Genomic DNA, 19821 nt, shown 5'->3' on the forward strand with positions numbered 1-19821 from the left:
CCCCCCTACTCTGATTCTGGGAAAATCATTCTAGAAGAGGGCAGTGTGGGCCAGAGTCTTGATTCCTCCCCTTCTGCTTTCGAGACAAACCCCAAAGTTGGCCGGGCTCATCCCTGCAAGGGCAGTGCTAGACACATTCTCCCAGGTCCTGAATTAAAACATATCTGCCTTGTGAGTCCAAATGACTAGCTGCTTCCCACCTGGGCCTCTCTTCCCCGATCCTTGCCTTCCTCCCCCACCCTGGCCCCTGACACCCCATTGGAGTGGCGACTATTTTGAGGATGCTAAAAATTGCTTTATTTTTCGCCACTAATTTGCCAACAAGCTCAGCCGTCAGTCCAGTTGGCCCGAAATGAAATTCTATAATTATACAAAAGCCTGGGTCAGTGACCTCCTGATTGCAATATCTTGTCTCTTTTGTCCCCCCCTTTCACCACCTCGCCCATGGGAAAAATTGCTTTGGCTTCTCCGGCAGCCTCCCGAATGAGGTGGTATTGGAAACTAGTGAGGCGTGGCCCTGCGGAGGTGTTCATAGCTTTGCAATAATTTACCCATTTTCATTTTGTTTGATTTCATTAACACCTGGGTCTCATGGGAGAGCCCGGTTGGGAAGGGGGGAAAAACAAGTGATTTCAGTTGAAATCGGGTGGTTACCACTGCCTTGTCTTGCAACACGGAGGGAGTGTGAAATGCCAAGGGTGTAGCTCAGTCCGATCTTGATGAAGAAGGGGGCCTGTCCTTTGAGGCAGCCTGTACTGGGAAGGATTTCCCTTCGTGCTCCAGAGCCTCTCTCTTGGGCTCACTCCGTTGGCACCAAGCATGAATGCCACACTGGTTCTTTCTTTATCAACAAGCCAGTCTTACCTGTCCAGTGGACCAAGGTCACTGGGCTGGCTCAGTGGTTAAGGGCATGGACACCCAGGACAAAACTCTAACCTTGGCTCTACCTCCTGCTTGTCTGGTAGCCTTGAAAATGGAGCTTCAACTCTATGAGCCTCGACTTCCTTGGAAGTCGAGTGGGGTTGGCAGCACTAGCCCCACCCCCCATGGTTGCTTTAAGGCTCAGCCAGCAGAATGCAGTGGAGCGGTCAGGCTGTATCCGTCAAGGGGCCAGTAACAGTGGGGATGGTGCCATCTTCCTCATTTTCTTCTTCTTCTCCTTAATCTTCAGCATCATTCTCAGGTCCCGTCCTGCCATCTCTGTCTCTACAGGTTCTCCTCAGACAGAACCCAGTCCCGGAGTGAAAACTGAAGAGTTTTCTGGGGGTGTTCATGCAGTCCCCAGGCTTAGATTCCTCCAGAGAGAGATTGGGACCCAATCCAAGCCAAGCCAAGCCATGCTACCGACCCACATGGCCCATCCCTTCTCAAAGGTCTAAGAGTTCCAGGTGACTTGGTGATGTCCAAGTGCTGGGGAAAAACACTGCATGACCAATGGCAACCTGATGGTGAGACAGCCCACAGTGGCCAGGATGGGTCTCAACACCCCCTCTCCCTGTTTATTCCCACAGGTCCCTAGGAGGCATCCCAGAGAGAAGCCAGGGCTGGGAGGCAAAAGCTGCCGCCATTTTGAACTATGACAATAACAGGCAGGTGGGACCTTTACTTCAGGGCAGAAGGGTCTTCCAGATGCTGACCCAAATCATAGGAGTATTGCAGTCCACCTCTGTTATCACAAGAGGTTGGTCAGCCCACAAAGGCAAGTCCTTCCCTTCTCAGTCACGGAGCTGCCATTCATCGAGAGCTTGCTGAGGACGCTGTCCATGTATTAACTTACTTCGTCTTCAGGAGTGGCTGCTATTATTGTCCCCATTTTATTGAAGATAAATAAATCCCATTTTAGGCAGCAGGAGGTTAAGTCTCTGGTCCAAGGCCTGACAACCAAGAGGCAGCAGAGCTAAGACTCGACCCTGATCTGTCTGACCCTAGAGCCTGTGTCTCCAGCTATGGGACAGTTCCAGCCATTACAAATTCTTCCTTGTCTTGAACTAAAATCTTTTTCCTGGACTCGATTCTACCCTAAGGGGCCTCTCTGCCAAAGTCATCTTTCCCCCAGTGAGACAGCCCTGCCAGTACGTACCCCCACCCCATCTCCCAGCCTCCAGACTGAAAATGTCATTACCTGTAGGGTTCTCTCTCTCCCTCCCTCTCCCTCTGCACCCTCCTGGGCCATGAGGTAAGGGGCCCCCTCCACCCTAGTCATCCTCCTCTGGGCTCTCCCCAGCATGGGAAAGGCCCCCTCAGCAGGGGCCCCTGATACCAGGAGCGCCAGAGTAAGTTGCTGGTGACAGAAGGAAGAACACTGTCTCCACCCTTCCTGGATACTCTGTCTCTAATCAAGAATTCTTGGCTACACCATTCCCAAACTTTCATGTGCTCCAGAATCCTCTAGGTCAAACATGCAGATTGCTGGGATCCATATCCAGATATTCGACATTAGGAGGACATGGTGAACTCAAGGATCAGAGTATGTGAGAAGAACAGCAAGACATTTCTAAGTGGAAAGGGTAGAGGTGCGGGGGAAGAGGTCCTTCAACTCTACTTTGAGAAACACAGCCTGAGGTCCCAATACCTCCTTGGCCAGACACCCACCTGTGAGGGTCAATTCTTTTTTTTTTTTTTTTTTGGAGAAAGAGTGGGAGAGTGAAGGAGGGGCAGAAGGAGAGAGAATCCCAAGCAGGCTCCACATTGAGTGCAGAGCCCAACAGTGGGCTCGATCTCACAACCCTGAGATCATGATCTGAGCCAAAATCAAGAGTCAGACACTTAACCAACTGAGCTACCCATGTGTGCCCTGTGATGGTCAATTCATATACCCACGTGTCCTCTCCTCAGCTTGGGAGAACCCTCGGGCTCCAGCCATCCTCTCATCTCCTGCCTTGACTGCTGAGGCCCCCAGCCCGGGACCATCACAGGACCCATTGGAAAGCCCAGGGTCTGAGTGTGTCAGCAAAGCCACAGTCCCTCTGCCAACCCCCTTCTTTCTGCTTTATCATTCATGCCAAGCTTATTCCTACCACAGGGCCTTGGCACTTGCTCTTCTCCTCCCGAGATCTTTCAGGAGTTGGTTCCTTTCAACAACCACCTCCTCGCTGAGGTCTTCTCTGACCATCTTACCTGCAGGTGACCCCTCTCAGGTGCTCTCCATCATGCACCTCTGCTCCTTTTCACAGCCAGAATTTTCCTGTATATCATCCATCTCTTTAAAAGGAAGCCTGCGCATGGCTCTTGTTCCTCTCTGCACCTCAGTTTCCATTCCTCTCTGCGCCTCAGTTTCTGTATCTGTAAACTGGGATCATTTTCCTTCGTAAGACTGTCACTGTGATTAAATTAGTTGACAGGTGTAGAACACATCCCTCAGAGCAGTGACGGTCCCATAGCAGGTACCAGATATGTGATGGGGTTTATTATTTATATTAATACGATCATCCATTGCTTTGTTCTCAGCATCTAGAACAGCACCTTGTATGCAGTGGGCACCCAATACATATTTTTGAATAAATATACAAATGGATGGATGAGCCAAGATGCAGGGGGTCTGAAAAATCTCCACCCCCTGTCTGCTTCCCAAGACCTAGGCCACCCCCTCCACCCCTGTAATTACCCAATATCGAGCAACCCGGCCCCTGAGAGTTTCTCATACGGCACATTTTCCAAAGATTAAAAGCCCATTTGTTAATAACTACATAGCAATATCTAAAATTTTGGTTGCATTGTGAGGCCGGGTGCCTTCCCCATTCACCAATAATGACAGGCCGCATAAAAAATAAATAACACGTATAATTTAAGCAACTAAGACAAATAGCAGCGTTGGCTTAACCAGGGAAAATATTTTCACTATCTTTTTGAGGCATCCCCACGGGTGCCCCTGTCTTGGCCTCCCCTGATGAGACACAGCAGTGATGGGAGGAAGCTTCACCCACAGCCTCCCAGGGCCCCTTCCCGGAGGAGCTTGGGGGTATTTTCGCTGGAGCAGGGAAGGGAGAAACTACTCTCTCCCCCTCCCTCCACCCCACCCCGCCGTCCTCCCTGGCACCCTCTCCCCACAGCGGTTACAAACTCAAATGCCTATAGCAGCAGTTGGGCAGTGTACGTGAGCGACACAGATGGACATTTGAGGCAATAGGGACCGGCGGGGCTTGTGGCAAATTAAGGAACAAATGTCCCTCCCATAGGGGACAAAGATGACCAATGGTTACTAGGCAGGAATGGAGGCATGGAAGGCCAGTGTTGCCAAGTCTCCGGACATTTCAAAAGAAGCCATCAATTGGGATTTAAAAGGTTGGTCTTTTTAATGACCTCAAAGGTCCTATTTTCTGGCCTCCGCTGTCTCTGGTTTCGTCTCTTACTTCTCTACCTTTCACTCATCCTGCTCTGGCCAAACTGGCCTCTTACTGTTTGGGGGCCTTGCCAGACATGCTCCTGCCCCAGGACATTTGCACTGGCCATCCCCTGTGCCTGAAGCATTCTTCTCCCAGATAAACCCACAGTTTGGAAGGCTAGTGTGGCTAGAGTACAGCAGGTAAGGAGGGATATGGCAGAGAAGAAAGTCAGAGAGGAACCCAGAGCAGCCTCTCTCCCAGCTGGGGAGAGAGGAGGTTAGAACTGTACAGAAATGGTTTTGCTCATCACAAAGACTGAGGGGCGGGGGACAGTGTTAACAGCACTGAGTGCATAAGGAGCATGCCAGACCCCTTGTAACGTGCAGACAGCCTCTCACACAGAGTTATCTACCAAACACCAACATGAAAACCTAGTTATAATATTTGGAGCCTAGAATCTAATGTTAGTTCCTACTTAACATCAAAGGTTTTTATTTTTTGCACAATTCTATTAAATATTGAACTTTCTAGGATGGCTGCCTGTGTCTAAATCAAGGGGAGGTCATGTTCTATTCTGCTGGGCGCTTTAGCAGGAATTGGTCACTTCTGGAGGGACTCCACCATCAAAAGCCATGCTCCAGGGGGAGCTCGAGTCACTGACAGAACATCTAGCTGCATCTGCAACCTCACATTCACAGAGCCCACCTGCCAGGGTGCAAGTTTTGACACCCTCCCTGTGTCTTGCAAGAAGAGTTGGGCTGGAGTATTTACAGCCTCAGATAACTGCTATTTTATTATAAATTAATTTCCTTTTAATTCTCCTCCAGGGTATAGTTAGGGCATTCTATGACTTATATGGATTTATTTAAATTACATGTATAGATAGGTTGTATTATCTATGAATTACATTTCAGCACAGCGTAAGGAGCATTTCAATGTATGCAAGATTTTAAAAAGAAAAAGAAGAAAAGGAGGCCAGGCCTGACATGCCCAAGTCCCCCAGATGGGGAAACTTGCCAGACACAGGAAGGGACTTGAGCTTTTCCTTGGCCCCCCAGGGAGCCAAGGGCAGAAGCAGGGACGCCATGTAGGGAATATCAGCCTTCCAGGAGAAATAACAGGAACAGAGGTGGAGATGATGATGAGACATGGAGCTGAGGGGTTTGCTGATGGATCGGATGTGGGATACAGGAGAAAACCCCAAGGTTTGAGTGTGAGTTGCTGCAGGAAAGAAAAGTGGATAATTTCTGAGATAGGGAAATCTTAGTCTTGGTGTGGGGGTCAATCTGTGCCCAGGGAATAGAAAAAGCCTGGCTAACACTGGGAGCCGACCCCCATCCTGCCACTCCATAATTGCTATCCAACAAACCACCCCAACTTCACCCCTGCCAATTGCTAGTCACATTGTGGAGCAAGCATGAGATTTGGAATCCCAACACTGCCTTCAAGTCCTGGTTCCAACAATGACCCGCTGTGTGACCCGGAGAAAGTCACTTAACTTCTCTGAGACTTGGTTTCTTCACCCTGAAGAAAAGGTTGATAATAAGACCTCCCTTGGAGTGTTGTTGTGGAGACAGACTAGATGTGAGCAAGGAGGGACACTGCAGAGCAATGACCTCCTTTACTACTCATGGTTCCATTGTTCTCCATCTTCTCTGCTTCCTTGCACTCCTTAAGCTGCCCTCAAGAATCTAAGGGACACTCAGGCCAAGTCTCTGCTGCATTTTTAATTGGTTATCTGTTCCCTGCTCCTTTCCCCAAAAGGCACAGGTGTGCACACACATACACACACACAAAGGAATAAAAAGGGAAGCAAAGAGAATTAAGAAGAGAAAACAAGATCAACGGCACCCAAGAATTAAGAGAGCTGCCGTGCCTGAGCATTGCACTGGGCATGAACTCCCCAACAGATGGGTCAGGACAGGGAAGTCTACCATTGCTAACTAACAAACCAGCCCAATGCCGAACAACTTAAAGCACCCCTTGTTATTCCTCGCAGATGGATGGGCCATCTGGGCAGCTCTGCTGCTCTGGACCAGGTAGGCTGCTCGGGGCTGGGCTCACTCATGCATCTGGGGTCAGATGTTGTCGATGGTTCTGAGATGACCTTGACGGGGACACCTCGGCCCTGCTCCATGAGGTCTCCCATCCTCCAGTTGGCTGGCCTGGTCTTGTTCACGTGGAGGTGGCATGATTTCAATCCTTTGAATGTATGGAGACCTGGGTAAGGCCAAGCACACAGTCCAAGACCCAAGAGAAGGGAAGACACAAGTCCTCCTGGAACGCCTCTTCCTCTAGCTTGCCATTGGCACTGGCATCGTGCAACACCTGCCGCACACCCTTGACCAAAGCAGGTCACAAGGCCAGTGCAGATTTAAGAAGCAGGAAATAGACCTCACCTCTTCCTGGGAGGAGTAAAGGGTTGTCACCATTTTTGCAATTGACCATAATGACTGGTATCGTAGCTCTAATTATCAGAGGAGAAAAAATAAGACCAGATCGTTCTCCTTGACCAATTCGGAAGAATGGTCCCAAGGGGCAGATACCACATTGACTTCGTTTTCTTCCTAGCAGAGATCATCTGTTGAGCCCTTATTACATGCCGGACCAGCACACATTCGTGTACTTGGAAAAATTCAGATAGCACAGCATGGCTCTTGATCGTGAAGATCTTAGCTGATGTGTGTAGGAATAGTTATCATATGGCCTTTTTGCCTTGCTTTTGTGATAGGTGAGAATCAATTTTCCTCCTGTGCAAATAATATAAAAGTTTCCTTTTGAAAGAGATTGATCTAAGGCTTTCAAAGGTAGGTGAATTTACAGGAAAAAAAATTATTAAGTAAATAAATAATTTTTATTAAAACAGACTGAATAATCTGTATAAAAATGTGTAAATAATAATTAACACTAAATAACTACAGTATAGGTAGGAAGTATGTGGTCGTAGGAAAACTCATAAAGATGCAGGCAAAGGACTGAAATCTGAGGAACACATCTCTTCATCCCAGAGATGGAATTACTGTGATTTCCATTCCGCAGATGGGGAAACTGAGGCCAGACGGGGCCCACAGGGGCTCAGATCCAAGATGCTGCCAGATGCACGGCTCTGCCTGGAAAGACCCTAGCTGAGAGTTCTCGTGTGGCTTGTGATAGGATGTGTGACACACAGCAGAGGTCTGTGGCAGCATCTGTCACTAAATGAGACCCTTGGGGCTTCCCGGGTGTCTGCTCCTCTCCCCCACCCCACCCCGGCCATTCCTGGCTTCTAAGTATAACAGGACTGCAGACCAGGGTCCTGGCAAGACAGACTCTCAGAATTTGAATCAAATGGAATCTGAACCAGAAGTTTCCCTGGAGACCCCAATGAGGTGAGGGGCCAGAATCTGCAGGAGGGGTAGGTGAATGCATGGTGCGTATCCACAGAAGGCACTTGGCACCTGAGGGCAGCGCTGGAGAAATCAGGAGAAAATAGAAGGCTCATGGGAAAGGAGACAGGAGAACCTCACACCCCCTGCCCTGCTGTCACTGAGCCTCCAAGCTAAGGAAAGGATATCCCATGGGGGCCAGTCCTGGGGGCTGAGGGACCTAGGCTCAGCGAGGGAGTGGTTAGAGGGATGTGGCAAAGCTCTTTCTGGCCCCACACCCCTGGTTCCAGGGCTCTGGGCCTCACAGGCATCCAGCTGCTCATTGAGCATCCCCCCCGCCCCCCGGTTTCATATCTCTTGGAAGTTCTCCCTGATGTCTAGCTGTTTTTCGCTCCTTTCTTCAAATAGGTTCTGGCCAAGGAGGAAAAGTAGACCAGCATCTTATGGTGCCCTCATGCCGAAGCACCCTCCAAACAAGAGCCCACACAGACGTGCCCCATGATGTCGCCAAAGCTAACGGGTAGCCAAGGAGAGCCTGGGGTGGTGGGTGGAGCCAGGAGTCCGGTGGGAAGGCGGTTTCTGCCTCAGTGGGCCAGACCCTTATTCTGTTCATTCATTTATTTATTCACGTCCCATTCATTCACTCGGTGGCACAGCCCTGGTGCCACCTTTGAGGAGTTAGGGGAAGCTTTCTGTGTTCACCTCCAAACCCCACCCAGCATGGTAGTGGCTCTGGGGACAGAGAAGAACAGAGCTGAGTGAGGCCAGAGGGTCAACAGCCTGGGCTTGAAGTCGGAACCTGTCTTCACGGGCTGTGTGGCCTGGGCAAACCCCACAACACTTGAGAATAGTCATCAAATCCACCCCACAGAGAGTATTTGAGGATTAAATGAGACCATCCGAGTAAAGTGCTTAGAAAACATCTGGCTCGGGTCCAGTCTCGAAAACAAGGGAGCTAGCTGCTCATCCAGGTGTTGCTACTTCTGCTCCCTTCCCTCACACATCCCCAGGCTGCCCAGGCTCATCATCACTCATTTCATGCCCCAGAACCCTTGCTCAGGCTTTCTCCATTCACCTGGAGTGGCCCCCAATGCTGCCCCCCAATCCAGCCCTGGGCACAGCTGGAGCCTGCCCCACCATCCCCGCAGCCAGGCTTTGGCATTCACAGTGGCTGCCCCTTACCACTTTGTGGGGGTTCATCTCCTCTGCCCAATGGTGAAGTGCTCTTTGGTTAAGGCTAAGTCCTCCCCTTTTTCCGTAGCCTTGCCCAGGTGCGCCTTCTGGCGGTCCAATGGGATTTGCTCCAGGAAACAGCATCTCTAGGACAGTGGTTCTCAAGTGGGTGTGATTTTATCCCCGCCCACCACGCAGGAGGCATTTGGCATCATCTGGAGACATTATTGGTTGTCACAACTGGAGTGGGGAGGGGGTGCTACTGTCATGTAGGGGGTGGAGGCAGGGAGGATGCTAAACACCCCACAATGTATAGGACACCGCGCTCCCCATGAAGACTTATCCGGCTCAAAATGTCCCCAGCGCAGAGGGAGAGAATCCGTGCTTTCAGGAGACACCTGTTCCTCGGGGAGCCGTTCCGGCTAATTTGGTTCTTAGGACTGCACAAATCACGGCTGGCCGGCGCCCCCCTTTGCAGCCTCCAGCACCCGGAGCTGCGGCCGCGCCCAAGTGGAGCCCTCACGCACCCCGCCCCTCGTCCGCGCATCCGTGAGTCCCTGCGGACTTGTATGAAGCTATTGACCTGTGACTAAGGCAGCTGAGCTCGCCTTGTTCCCGCCGGGCAGGGACAATACACCATTAACTGGGGAGGGGGGTGCTGTAAGGGGAGAGGGCGGGAAACAGGGTGGGGCCAGAGCCGTCCTGGGAGACGAGTGGAGGGTCCCCGGCACTAATTGTTATAATTAAGACAACATGAACTAAGTATCTCCATCTAGAAGCCCAGTACGTGAGCATCATGCTTCACTCGCATCCCTAATGAGATGCCTCTCCCTGCCAACTTCGGTGGTATCGCCGATTATTCTGATGTCACAGATGCAGAAACTGAGGCTAAGAGAAATCTGACGATTTGCCCAAGGTCACCCAGCTGGTAGATGGGGAAGTAGAGGCAGAAACCCAGATTATCTGAAGTAGGTTTTTACTAAGTACCTACTCCGAGCAAAGCACAGGGAAAGTACCAGATGGGGAATTGGTAACCTCAGGGGGTCGCAGCCCCCTGAAGAACCTGCTGGAACCTCCCCCCTCCGCCACGCCCCTCCTGCCAGGGTCTGCCGCTTACTTACCACGAGTCTCCACCCTGGCCACCACTGATTGGACAAGGAGAGGATCTGACTGAAGATAAGCCAATCAAAATCTTTCTCCAAGGAACTGGAAATTAGGGCAGAAAGTGTGCCATCAGATAGTGGTGAGCCGGGTCTTGGGGGAGCTGCGCCCAGGTCTGACCTGGTGTTCAAAGCCAAGGGCAGTCAGAACTGAGGGAAGGTCAAACCCTGCCAACTTCGAGAGGCACTCAGTCTAGGCCGAGGCAGGGAGCCCCTGACCTGCCACGCAGCCCTGGAGGAAGAGATGGTCCTCCGAGCGCCTTACTCCCTGCATCTTGATTCCAAAGGAATCCCCGAATCTCAGAGTTCGAATGTGGTTTTGCTCTCTGCATCTAAGTCTGAAGTCAGCAAGCTTTTCCTGTAAAGGGCCTGACAGTAAATGTTTGGGGTTCTGAGGGCTACACAATCTGCGCCCCGATCACTGGGCTCTGCCCCTGCAGCAGGAAAGCAGCTGTAGACCATGGGAGATGAAGGAGCCTGACCGGGTCCCCTAACCCTTAAAATACCAGAATGCACAGAAGGCAGAATTTGGGCCGCGGGCTGTAGTTTGCTGACCCCTGATTCAAATAAAGCCTGGGGCCCAGTGTACAGCATTTGCCCAAAGCACGAGTTCTTGTGTCTCAGGAGATGGCAGGGCCATTTACGCCGTTGTCTGGCCAGAAAGCTGGGGTGTCGCTGAGCGGGCAATGCCCCACCCCTCTCCCTTGGGCACTGGCCTCTGGACCTGGAAGCTGCTTACTACAAACTCCCGCAGCTCTGGGGCCCCAGCTCCCTCACCCCTCAGGGCTGAGATGTGTGCTCCACCCTATCTCCCTCAAGTCCCCAGCAGGAATAAATTCTAGATGCCCACAACGGTCACTTTGTGTTACACCTGTAGTGAGTGCCTCCCTGACTCACTTCTCTCCCCCGTGGGTGCTTCCTGGGAGCGCCTCTCAGATAAACCCCGGACACCGGAATCCTGCTCTCAGGAGCTCCAGAACCAAACTGAGACATGCAGGACTCAGTGATGCTTCTCTCATTCTCTCTCGCCCCACACCCAAACTGGGAGCAGATTGGCTCTTCTTTCAAAATACGTGGAGAATCCAGCTATCTCTCACCACGGCACTGCCTTCCCGGTGCCCAAAGCCACAGCCGTCTCCGGGGCCCTTAGTCTCCTCTCTCCACACACAGCAACCGAACAAAACCAAATCAAGCCAAGTCCCGCCCCTGCTCGAAACCCTCCTGGGGGCATCCCATCACATTTAGAATAAAATACCAAGTCCTTCACTGGGTCTATAAGGCCTTACAGGACCTGGCTCTTGACAGCTCCTCTGCTCTCTTCTTGAAACACGACCCCTTTCACTCACTCGCTCCATCATTCTGGCCTCTTGGCTATTTTTTGAACACTGCACACATGGTCATACCTCAGGGCCTTTGCACTGGCTGTGGCACTCGCTTAGACCCCTGTTCCCGGAAAGATCTACAATGGCTCGTCCTCTCAGTACATTCAAGCCTCGATTCACATTTGACATGATTAGTGAGGTCTTCTCTGTCTATTCTCCTTAGAATAGATCCCTTCTTCCATCCCCCCTTCCTGTCCCTCCCCTCGTCCCGCTGTCTTGCTATCTCTCCTGCTACTGACAGGGTATTATATATTTATTTTTCTTATATGACTTTTGTTTGGTCTTTCCCAAATAGAATGTCATCTGCTCTGACCTGTGCCTGGCACCTACTAGTGATTTAATAGGTAGTGACGAGGGAAGGACAACAGGTGTGAGGCTGCCTGGCTTCCGAGCTTGGCTCTGCCATCTAACAGCTGTCTGACCTAGAACAAATCACTTACCCTCCCCACGTCTCAGATTCTCATCTGTAGAGTAAAAATAAATAAGAAAACCACAATAAGAATACCTGTCTGATGAGACTGTTGTGGGGATCAGGTGAGATCATCCACGTACAGTACGTGGCAGGTAGGTTGAGGTTTGGGATGACCCTGGCGTTTCAGTTTCTCCATCTGTGAACTGAGGTTGTGGCAAGAATTAAATGAGATGATGAAGATAAACAGAGAGGCCTTGGCATATAGCCCTCTATAAAAATTAGTGATTATTTTTTATAAATATGCACACCAACACAGCCACACGCCCATTTCCGCCTTCCCGGACCCAGTTCCCCATAGGACCTGGAATTAGCATGAACCCGAGACCTTGAAGTTGATGGCTGAGGAAGGACGGCTCCAGATTAGCCACTTCCACCCTCATTGTCTCTGAGCTGATGCCAGCACATTCTTTCTGGGAGTTTTCTCTTCCTGCACACTCTGCAGCCCCTGGTCGCCGGGAGACAGGCAGCCTGGCGTCCTTGTAAAGCAGCCCCACGCAGGCACGAGAGCCCCAGCCGCCCCCCTCCGGAGCCCAGACCACCAGGCTGAGCAGCCACCGCGCCTCTCTGTGATGTTGCTCCTTATTAGGCATCATTAGGTACACAGTAATTATAATAATTATGTGCACTGCTTAGGCGACCATCCTCGGTAACAACCACTGCTATTCAAAAGTCATAATTGCTGCATCGAGACTTAAAATGAAGGCTAATTTGATGTCAGAGGCTCCCCCCTCCAACTCACGGCCCCCTCTACCCAAAATGCCCCCATGACCACCGGCCATCCTTGATTAATCTGCAGAACCCAAAACAAAAGATTGGGTCCACAGAGAGGGTGGCTGGGCCTCCGGATTAAGAGGAAACATGTGGATGCTGGGAGGACAACTCGCAGGGTGTCGAATCATTTAAAAAGGATTTGAGGTCACAGCATGGCTGAAGAACTGGGGCTGGGCATCAGGAGATGGGGTCCGAATCCTGGTTGCGTCAAGGGCTTGCTGTGATTTTGAGCAGGTCGCCTCCTTCCCCATCTGTGCGGTTGGAGAGGTTTACTTCCAGAACTGCTGGGGGGAGGGTGCTTTCCTTCCAGTGACAGGTTACAGGGGAGCAGGAGATAAAAGAGACACAAGCAGAGTTGCTTTGATGAAGACCCCCTGCCCTATCCCACCTCTCCAGCGCCTTCTGAGGTACCTCTGTGAACCCTTAGTTTTCCTGGTTGTGCCTCAAGTTCAGCCCCACATGGGATTCACTGGGGAAACTTAAAACAGCTGATACCCGGGGGAAATCGGAGGGGTAGACGAACCATGAGAGACGATGGACTCTGAAAAACAAACAGGGTTCTAGAGGGGAGGGGGGTGGGAGGATGGGTTAGCCTGGTGGTGGGTATTGAGGAGGGCACATTCTGCATGGAGCACTGGGTGTTGTGCACAAACAATGAATCATGGAACACTTCATCTAGAACTAATGATGTAATGTATGGGGATTAACATAAGAATAAAAATAAATAAATAAATAAATAAATAAATAAACAAACAAACAGCTGATACCTGAGTCCTACTCCAGAGGTTCTGGTTTCATTGGCCCAGAGTGCAGCCTGGACACCAGGATTATTTTTACATTTCCCTGGAAGAGCAGCCACATTTGAGAAGGGCTGTTTTATGGGCTTCTATCTGAACATTCAAAGGGTCTAAAATTCTGCCAAGCCCGGTGCAAAGGCTTTTTCTCTCTGAGCCTCAGTTTCCCCATTTTCCAAAATGAAAGCCTCCAAGGACCTCCCAGCTCTCTGTTTCCTTTGGACTGGAAGCACTCCAGAGCTTGGCACGCTGACAGTGTCTGAAGCATGAGGGAAAGCAAGGCTTCATAGACCCTTTTTTTTCTGCCAAATGATGTTTGTATCCGCTCCTATGTGTGCAGGCCTGGCCCCAGTGCTGCAGAATAAAAAGCATAAGAGGAAGATAACTAACTGCTCCTTGCCCTCAAAGTACTTTAGGAACCAACAGGGAACCATTTATCGGAAATAAAAGGGGTTAAGAGCAACACACACACACGTGCACAGAAATCACCAGCATTCAACTTCCCCAAAGGTAAATGGCAGTTCTTATTACCATTGTCCTCAAATCCAGCATTTTTCCCAGTGGGTTGGGGAAAACATTAATTCCATGAGAAGATGCTCAGTGAAAATATGGATACACAGGGGAACACCAATTCCTGCATGGTGGAGAGTCACAGTGCAAGTGAGCAGAGTAACAATAATCCTGTAATAAATAATCCGTGCAATCCATAATCCTGTTTTACTCTGTTTAACCTGTAGCTCCCAAACCTCTTTGACCACAGAATTCCACTAAGAGTCTTTGGAACTAGTGGTCGACTAAGCACAGACTGAAACAGACAAATGTACAGACACAGACACCTCGTTAGTGAGGTCTGGCAAATCAGAGACCTAACTCTGAGCAGCTTTCAGCAGAACACTGGTGAAATGGCCATGAATTTGTCTGACTTTGGCTTCAGGAAAGACAACGTCCTCAAGGGGTCCTGCAAGAAATGAAGATAAACCATGGGTGCGTTTCAGGGAACAGGGGGACAGCACACACCAGCAAAGACCTGTCCACATGGATGCAAAATGTGGAGTCAGCAGGAAAAGGAGGTGATCCAGATGGGATTCAAACAGAAGCTCCAACTCTATCCCCTTGAGAAGGGATAGGTAGTTGACAGCCCTTGCTTTGTTTTGATAGGTCAATTATCTGCAGCGCATTCTTTTATTGTCATTATTATAGTCCAGGTTTTAAAAGAAGAATCTTCAGATAAGGAATGGGCTGGACATCAGTAGCCCCTCGTGAAGAGGAATACCTTGAAGCAGCAGCGGCTGCCAAGTACCCCAAAGCACCTAGACTCTTCACTTCTCCATTCTGGGTAGCCCCCACCCATCCCAAGTCATTCCTGGGTTGATGAACTCATAGAGGGCTTCACAGAAGCAGTGTCAAGGAGTAGGGTATTTGCAAAGAGTGGTATTTCTCTCTAAAAAGCAATCCCCCAGCTGGTTCCTTGGAGGAATGCATCTATGCAACAGGATTCTTCTAGAATGTGATTACCCTCCTGATTTCTGGCAAAGGGACACAGAATGACCCTCTCTCACCATGAAGCACCATCTGCCAAGTGCTGCCACCCTGGGCATGAGACACATACCAGCTCTATGGAGCTAGGAGGAAAAATAGCAGATAATTCTTATATAAACCCACCACATAATAGGCACTGTTTTAAGCACTTTACATGTTATTATCTCATTTAATCCTCAATATAACCCTATCGGTTGGAAACTGCTATTATCCCCATTTTGCAGATGATGAAGCTGAGGCAGGAGAAATTAGGCAAGTTGCTCTGATCACATAGCTGGAAAGTAGTAAGGAACACATTGTAGAAGTCTTTTCTCAAGTTCTTCCCTTTGACACTTTACCAGCCTGAAATCCTCCAGGTTTTCAAGGAAGGGTAGTAGAGTAGAGGGGATTGCTTAAGAGCTGGCACCCAGAAATTTTTGATGGGATCCCTTGAAGATCTTTGGCCAATTGATGTGCTATGCATGTGCAGAGAAAGATTCTGCAAGGCTAGTTCGAAGCTGCTGCTGAAGGTTGATTGTTGAATAACAGAGGTTATACTATGTAGGGAGTTCTGGTCCAGTCAGAATGAAGAGACCCTTACTGAGTACCTCGGGCATTCAATGGAGAAAAAAAGAAAGTTTATGCATTAAAAGAAAGGACAATAACCCAGAGTGAGGGTCATGTCTGCAGATTAAGGACAACACCTTAATAAACCTACTTTGACAAAAAATACAATCCAGCCTAGTAGAATCAAAGAATTCACCAGTAATTAAACTGCCTGCCAGAACAAAAATCAACACCACTTAAAAGAAGATAGCAATATCCAGAATATCTAGAATATGATAAAAAAAAATCCTAAACATGCAAAAACAAACAACAAAACCCAAGAAAAAGTTCCTCAGTATCAAGGGGGAAAGCAGATAATAGAAACAGACCTTGAGATGTCCACAAGTTGAAATTAACAACTGAGGACTTTAAAACAGCTTTCATAATTACGTTAAAGAACTTAAAGGCAAACATGAACATGGTGAATTAAAAAATGGATACTTTCACATACAAACCACAAAAAAGAACCAAATGGAAAGTCTGGAACTGACAAACATCATCACTGAAATAAAATATTCTCTAGATGACCTTAAAATCGGATTGGAGGTAGCAGAAAAAAGCCCGTGAACTTGAAGGCATATCAGTAGAAAACCCAATTGTAAGAACAGAGGGGGGAAAAAAGACAAAAAAATTTCCAGAGCCTCAGCAACTGTGGCACAATATTAAGTGATCTAAAATATGTGCTACTAGAGTCTCAGAGGGATAAGAGAGAGAGAAAGGAGGCAGAAAAAGATATTTGAAGACATATTTACATAATCTGATGAAAAGCATCAGCTGAGAGACCAAGCTGTCCAGCAGACACCAAGATAAATATGATAAATATAAAGAAAACCACTTGTAGGCATTTCATAGTCAATATGCTAAAAAAAAAAAAAAAGTAAAAGATACATCTAAAAGGGAGTCAGAGAAAAGGACACAAGATATGCAAGGGAATAATGATATAAAAAGGACGGGTTATCTCATCAGAAAATATGGAGATGAGGAAAAAAAAAAGAATGATGTCTTTAAGATGCTGAAAGGGGAAAAAATAAGTATTAATCCAGAATTATATATCTAGCAAAAATACCCTTTAAAAGCAAAGGTGAAAAGACATTTCTAGGTACAACAAAAGTTTACAGAATTCATTGTCAGCAGCCCTGCACACCCCACAAAGGAATGCTTTTTGACATTCTTTAGGCTAAGGGCTAATTAAGAAAGACAGCAACTCAGATCTAGAAGAAGAAATGAAGAGGATTGGAAATGGTAAACATATGAATAACTATAAAAGATTACTCTTTTCCTCTTTTTGGCTTTGTAAGAGACAATTAAGCCCCAAATAAGTAGAAGGTAGGAAATAACAGAAATGAGAACAGAAGTTAGTAAAATAGAAACCAGATAGATAATAAAGCAAAACAAAAGGGTGGCACTTTGAAAAGTTTAGTAATAAAATTGATAAACCCTAGCAAGAATGATTAAGAAAAAAAAAAAGAGATAAAACAGAAATAATATCAGGAGTGAAAAGGCAACATTACTACAAATCCTACTGACATTAAAAGACTAATAATGGAATTAACAACTATACAAAATAAATTTGACAACTTAGGTGAAATGAAAACATTTCTTTAAAAACAAAACTCATTTGGGCACCTGGGTGGTTCAGGTCATGATCCCAGAGGTCCCACATAGGACTATCTGCTCAGTGGGGAGTTGTTTCTCTGCCCCTCCCCTGGCTCATGCACATTCTCTTTCTCTACCCCCTTCAAATAAATAAACAAAATCTTTAAAAAATAATAATAAAAAGAAAATAAAATAAAAACAAAACAAAACTCATCCAAATGGACACAAAATGAAATAGAAAAAATGTGAATAGCCCTTTACCTACTAAATAAATTAAATTCATTACCAAAACCTTTCCACAAAGAAAACTCTAAGCCTAGATGGTGTCAATGATAAATGCTATTAAACATTTGGGGGAAGGAGGATGCCAATATTACACAAAATCTTCCAGAATATATAGGTAGAGGAAATACTTCCCAACATATTTTATGTGGCCAAGATTATTGTAATACCAAAACCAGACATAAAAGGAGTGACATTACTGAAAATGGTGGAGTAGGGAATTTCAAAATTCCATCCTTCCATTAAAGCAACAATTAAGCTGGCAAAAGTCACCAGAATCAACTTTCTCAGAATTCTGAAATCCAAAACTTAAACAGAGGAATGCTTAATGAAGAAGCAAACTGCTAAATTTTGATAAGAGAAATTATGACAGTTTCACTTACCAACCTACTACCCGCCCCCACCCCCCAAATCACCAACTCAGCAGTGGTCATGGGGACACCAGCCCACATTCTGATGTGGCTTTCTGGTACCAGAAAGGGAAATTCAGACTTTGTTTTCAAAGAATTGTTGTTATGTGTATTGACTTATCCTGTGACTCCCTGAGGACTCAATTCAGGGGCTTGCCTTTGTTATGCCCAACTCAAAACTTTCTCAGGGTGGCACCATCAAAAGCACTTAAAGGCAAATACATTACATGCAGCCTCCTAGGGCAAAGGATAACAAACAGGGGAGGTGGCAGGCAAACCAAATAGCCTTGGAACAAAGAGGTTGAGGAAGGATATACATGGGAGAATAAAAGCTTTATACGGGGGCATTTAGAAGGCTTGCACATATGCCCAGGGCTGGATGCATGTTAGAAAAGACCTGATAAGACTCCAAGCTTTAATTCTGGCTGAAATTTAGGCTCCATAGAAGCCTGAAGTGAAGCTACAGCAGAGTTAGAAATGAACAGAGAGGGAGGAAAATACATGACTAAGGAATGAAGAAATGCCTCAACACAGAGACAATCTGTGAAGACAGGGAGAAGTTTGGTTTGGTTTGGTGTGGTGTGTGTGTGTGTGTGTTTGTGTGTGTGTGTTTATTCCAGGCATTTAAGGAAATTTCTGTCAAATCACTACCTGACTACTAATCTAACAGAACAAAGATTTCAGTGACCACAGGGGACAAGGAATATAATCTTTATAGAAATAGTTTAGAAAAGGCATTAATCAAACAACTACAACCAGAAGCAGCAACAATAAACTCAAGAGAACAGGAGGATCTGATTTCCAGAGGTATGCATTTTAATATTCAAAATTTCCAGTTTCAACAACAACAGAACATATGTGCAAAGAAACAAAAATGTCTGGCTGGTTGATAGACGAAAAAAGAAAGAAAGAAATTAGTACAATTTCTCCTTGAGGAAGAACAGACATCGGCTTAATAGATAAAGATTTTAAATCAACTGTCTTAAATATGCTCAAAGAGCTAAAAAAAAACCCAAGAGAATAATGTTTTAACATATCAATAAAGAGATTAAAATTATTGAAAAAAGGAACCAAACAAATTCTGAGGTTGAAAAGTACAACTGAAAGGAAAAATTCACTAGAGGGGTTCAACAACAGCTTTGAGCAGGCAAAAGAAAAACACAGTGAACTTGAAGATAGGTCTATTGAAATTATCCAGTCTGGGGGGCAGAAAGGAAAAAGAATGAAGAAAAGTGACAGGGACTAAGAGTACTGTAGGTCACCACGAAGCATACCAACATACACAAAATGCAGGTTTCAGAAGAAGAAAGAAAGAAAGGAATAGGAAGAACATTTGAGGAAATAATGGTCTAAAACTTCCCTAATTTGATGACACTGCATGAATCTACACATCCAAGAATCTTAATAAACCCCAAGCAGGATAAACTCCAAAAGATCCTCAGTTTGTTTTTCAGAGTCCATCGTCTCTCATGGCTCGTCTTCCCCTCCAATTTCCCCATTAACATAACATAATAAAATTTAATTTAATTTAATTTAAAAACTCCAAAAGATCCACCAACACATATTATAATCAAATTGTCAAAAGACTAAAAGACTTGAAAGCAGTAAGAAAGAAATGACTTATTACATACAAAATGTCTTCGACAAAATTAGCAGCAGGTTTCTTTCAGAAACCATGGAGGTCAGAAAGCAGTAGGATAATGTATTTAAAGGCTGAAAGAAAAAAAAACCTGTCAACCAAGAATTCTATATCTGGCAAAGATACCTTTCAAAAATGAAATAGCAACCAAGATATTCTCAGATAAACAAAAGTTGATGGAGTTTGTCATTTATAAACCCATCTTACAAGAAATCCTAAAGGGATTTCTTCAGGTTGAAATGAAAGGACACTAGACAGTAACTTGAAGCCATTTGAAAAAAATAAAGAACACCAGTAAAGGTAACCACATAGGAAAATATAAAAGCCAATA

The sequence above is a fragment of the Mirounga angustirostris genome, unplaced genomic scaffold (genome assembly GCF_029215605.1).
Source record: "Mirounga angustirostris isolate CCGP_5_RB_7025 unplaced genomic scaffold, mMirAng1.0.hap1 SCAF_16, whole genome shotgun sequence".
Taxonomy (NCBI): Eukaryota; Metazoa; Chordata; class Mammalia; order Carnivora; family Phocidae; genus Mirounga; species Mirounga angustirostris.